Source organism: Dipodomys spectabilis, unplaced genomic scaffold (genome assembly GCF_019054845.1).
Source record: "Dipodomys spectabilis isolate Male_0828 unplaced genomic scaffold, ASM1905484v1 ptg000643l, whole genome shotgun sequence".
NCBI lineage: Eukaryota > Metazoa > Chordata > Mammalia > Rodentia > Heteromyidae > Dipodomys > Dipodomys spectabilis.
This window is the reverse complement of record NW_024871320.1, coordinates 68,740-74,256: the sequence shown is the minus strand read 5'-3', so window position 1 is coordinate 74,256 and position 5,517 is coordinate 68,740.

Genomic DNA, 5,517 nt, shown 5'->3' with positions numbered 1-5,517 from the left:
GATAAAAGGAGTGATATTGATCAAGCTGCATTGTATTTATTTTCTGACTTGTTGAATGATGACCCTTGCTACAACTACTTAAAGGAATATATATGTATATGTATATATGTATATATATATATGTATATATATATATATACATATATATATATATATACAATACTATGTATTTTCTGTGAGTGCATCTCAATCCACAGTGTAAGTATCTTAAAGATAGGAGAACTCAAATGATCATAAAAATGCAACTAGTAATGGTTTAGTCTCTTATCTGTTGAAAGCCCAGAGGAAGACAGTACAGGCATGCAGATTCCAAGAAGATGGAGGCATACCCCAGCATTAGGATATAGCTCTCACTGTCTTGGCCCAAAGTGACCCCTAAATTGCCAGTAATCACTTCCAAGTTCCAGGAAGTGTGATGAAGGAACAGAAAGAAGGAAATCAAGAAATACAGAACATGTGTGGACTGGCCTTAAAGCAATATCCTAGATGCTATCAGGTAATATTTTTATCTGTATTATCTAAATATTATCACTATTGGGAAATGTTATCATTATTTTACTTACCCTAGACTTCAGTTAAATCTATTGATTCAGAAAGAAGGGTGGATATTATGGCAAGCACCTGAGATGTTTTGCTATGTATATTAAGGGCTATAGAAATCGTGTGTAATGTTTTACTATTTTGTATGAGGAATAGTTGATGCATTTTATCTGCAACTAGAAACTGCTTTCAAGCATAAGAAAAAGAAGAAACATATTTCTTATGCTACATATGCTATTATATATTGAAAATGTGTATGAAAACATCCAAATTAAGGCACATTGACAATCTATTTTGAACTAATGGGGTGATTTCCCTGAACATACTCTCATTACATTAAAAAAAAAAATCTGCACTCAATGGAGGGAAGCCAGAAGGAGGAACACAATGAGTGGAAAACAGAACAACACACAACAAGAGGACCATCAGCTCCACTGGTCATAGAAGGAAAAGAACTAAGCAATCCAAAGACAGTGATTGGAATGGAGGAATAAGAGGGAAAGCGGGAATAATCTACACTATACAAAAGGCAAGAAATGTAAACATCACCTAATATGGAAGAAATACTTGGTATAGTCAAAGCTCATAGAATTCACAAACTTTATAGACCATGAAAATGATCATTTTCCTTGTATGGTTAAAATACGTTTGTGACTTTTACTAAGTATCATAATTCCACAATGCTGTGAATTATGTGAGTATTATGTAATCACCTATCTCAATTTTTTTTAAAAGTGGGTGAAGGGTTGGGTTGAGAGGGATGGGTGATTATGTTGTCAGACACATCGTATTCATATACTGTTGTGCAGAATGGGAACTTGTTTTTACAACTACTTAAAGATAATACTAATAAAAACATGTTTAAAAAATAACCTCACAGGGGCTGGGAAGGTGGCTCAGTGGTAGAGTGCTTGTCTTGCATGCATGAGGCCTTCGGTTTGATTCCCCAGCACCACAGAAGCCAAAAGAATAAAGCCAGAAGCAGTGCTGTGGCTCAAGGGGTAGAGCACTAGCCTTGAGCTGAAATGCTGAGGGACAGTGCCCAGGCCCAGAGTTCAGGAACCACGACCAGAGACCCCCCCCCAAAAAAAAAAACCCTCACACACTTAAATGAGATGTAGTTTTGAACACAGGTTTATAGAATGCTGACAATTTAAATTGTTTCCAAGCCTGTTGTTGTTTTTCTCTTTTTTTCAATAATTGTGCTCAAATGCAACAACTTAAAATGTATTATGTTTTTTAAACTCTGTATTATCTTTACCTAGTTAAATAAGTGTATTTCATTTTGATATATCCACATAGGCATACAATGTCCCTTGATTATACTTACCTCTTCATTATTCTCCTTCTCCTCTCCCAGGTTTTTTTTTTTTTATTATTTTAATCATTTTAAGAATACAGCATAGTTGTAGTAAGTACATTTACAATATTGTAAAAGATCAGTGTTCACTCTTTTCAGCCTCCAAAATTCAAATTGTATATTCAGTAAAACAATTTTCCACTCTCCTCTGCTTCAAGATATGCATCAGGTAAGATTTTGCTTCCTGTCTCTATCAATTTGACTGTTCTATATAACTGATATAAGTAGAATCATGTAATATTAGATCTTTTTATGACTGGCTTATTTCACTTAGCAAAGTGTCCCAAATATTCATGCATAATATAGCAGTTGTCAAAACATAATTCTATTTAAAGTTGAAATAATATACTTCTGTGGGTATAAACCACATTTGCCTTACCTATTCATTAGTTGATGGCCACTTGGATTGCCTCCAGGTTTTGAGTATTGTACAAAATGAATATGAGAGTACAAGGATCTCTTCCAGACCTTGCTTTTAGATCTTTAGAGTATATACCCAGAAATGGAGTAATTGGATTATATGAAAATTCTCTTTTCTTCTTTTTTTATTTTCTGTCATGGGGCTTGAACTCAGGTAAGGGCCACTGTCTCTGAACTTTTCCTCAAGGCTAGTGTTTTACCACTTTAAACCACAGATCCACTTCCCATTTTCTGCCCAGGCTGGCTTTGAACCACTATCCTTTTATTTCAGCCCCTGTCCTGAGTGGTTAGGTGACAAGTATGAATAATCCTGTTTTAAATTGTTTGAAGAGATGCTCTACTCGTTCCCATAGAGGGGTTCCAATTTTACCACACTTTTGTCAACATTGTTCTTTTCTTTTCTTGTAGTTATCCTGCCTAATTCATATGAAGCGGTAATTTTCTTCATTATTTTGACTAACACTTTCTGGTGATTAGTGATGTTAAACACCTTCTTCGTGGGCTGGTTAACACTTTGACTTTATACCATTCTGTGTTGTTTCATGGACACGGTTGATTGCATCCTTTCTTGCCTCCTGATTTGTGTTTTCCCATAATGAATGACCCTACTCTGATGTCAGTTTCCAGTACGTCTTCTGGTCCTGTATCTACAAACCATCATATTGATTTGTACCCCTGTTATTGTAACAGTGAACTAAAGATACAAAATTATGCTCTGGTCACCTATCTACTTCCACCTTTAGATCTCTCTCCCTCAGCTTTCAGTAATGGCCTTGGGGCATATCCAAAACTTACTAGGTCCTTAAAACCTGTAGAAACTTAAAGCCCCTATATTTAGTTAGTTCTAATGGAAATATGTGACATCCAAGTTCCTTTTTTTTCCTTTTTGTACGTTTTTTATTGTAAAAATACTGTACAGGTGTTACAGTTACATGAGTAAGGTAATAAGTATATTACCTATCGAGCACTGGTGCCTCTTCAAGGAAAATAAGGAAAATTGAGAGCTTTGTAATATAAAAGCACACCAAAACTCTAGATATATATTTTTCTTCATATGAGTATTTAGAATTGTGTGAAGCTAGAGATATAACCTACTTGCAAGTTAATAATGAACTTGTCACATTTTCGTGTATGCTAGAAGATTTATGATACTCTTGAGTTAGAGGCAAAAAGGAGTTAATTTGTACGACAATAGTGAAAGCCAGTCAGATATGTGTGGGTATGTGTGTGTATTTATATATTTGAAGTGAATCTCCCAGCCCTCAGTGACACGGAGTGAAGTAAAGATAGCCATGTGAAACCTATACAAACAATAGGTTCTGACTTTGAGCAACTACAATCTATATAATGAGACATAGGCATACCTGAACTTTACTCTGGAGGATGACAATAGCTTAGAAATAGCTTATGAAAATATTCTTGCAAATATACTATAGAATATAGAGCAGTTAGTGTTCACTTGAAGGTATGCAAATACATGAGACTGCCATGAAATTATTCTTTTTCTTTTGTTTCTTGAAGGTTCCTAGCTACCAAGACAGATACATATTTCTCCTAATACGTACATAGCTCTCCTTAAAAATGAGGCTTGACAATTTGTCGAGAATACTTATTCTTTTTCTAGCTCTAAGCCTTTAGATGAAATAGGGATTTCAATCCTATCTAGAGTACAATTCAACAAAAGAAATAGATGGAGTTCAAATTTTACACACCTAGAAGTTTTTCTTTTAGAGACATTTCTTAATGCAGGTGTGGAAGAAATTAAGGAAAAAATAGGTCCACGAATATATTTTAAGAAGATAGTCTATGTATTTTAACAGTATTAAAGGATTACATTTCTGTTTTTTAGTGTGTAAATATCTATAGTATGTGCAAAGAACCAAAGTTCATTCCAGGGCCTATCATGGAATAGAATGTAGCAAATTTTGTATATATTGTTTGTATATTTATAGAATTCGCCTGTCTCACTTCTCTCCCATTTTCATAAACAGAGCACCTCTTTGACATAATGAAAAACAAACATTATATTTCTACCTCCTACAGGATTCTACACACTTTGCTGTCTGCTATATATAGAAAAGATTCATGCACAATCCTCATCTTCAAGGAACAATTTTCAGTAACCCAAATAGCTTATGTATATCTCCTACCCCTTTTTTCCCAGCTGTCAAACTAGGTGAGTGATGACTGAATTCTATACAAAATAAAATCTCAGATAATTCAGAGGCATGCAGTTAGTATCCAATAGAATCTTCTTCACTTGTATATATATTATCACCATCTTTGTGAGAACTTCAGCTTCCTTATTTGAAAACTGCACTGTTCAGTTAATAGAGTAGATGAATCTCATTATTTAAAATTCCATTTAACTGAAATTGGAAGGATTAATTTCTCACACACTATTAACGTTTGAGATTCTGTAGCCACATATTGCCAGTGGCTAGTCTGTTAGACAACGCATATATAGAATATTTCCATTATCAAAGATGTTTCTGTTAAAACTGTTTTAGAGTGTGTTTCTGCTTGTTAAGAAATAGTACATCTTACTAAACTACATATGCTCCATGGCTGGTACTCAGACTGAAGATCAGACCAGAAATTCTAGAAACCCATCAAATTAAGATATAGATATAAATTGTTCTACATAGGCACAATTATTTGTGAGGAGGAAGAGGACCAGTCAACGTCAGCAGAATCAACTCTCTCAACTCTAGGAATGAATAGATGAAAAATTTAGCAATTCTTTGCAGCATTGCTTCTGTGATTGGAATTGGCTGTGGTATTCTCAATGGTGATTTTGTTGGAAAGTATAAATGTGGAATTATCACATTAGCTCACAGAAGAATTAGGATCTGTGCTTGTAAATGTCATTTGGTATTTACACATGACATTTTAATTTTGCCTAGTATCAGTACACCACAAATATCTTTATATGGTTTCTGAGGGGTTTTTTTTACATTTATTATTGCGAACATAATGTACAGAGGTTTTACAATTACATGAGGAAGGTAATGAGTTCATTTCTTTTTTTTTTTTTTAAATTTTATTTTATTTTATTTGAGAACATACTGTACAGAGGGGTTACAATTACATGGGCAGGATAATGCATACATTTCTTACCAAGCATTGCAGCCTCCTCCTTTGTTTACCCTTCACCTCCCTTCCCAGCCTCCCCCCTCCCTCCCACCCAATCATAC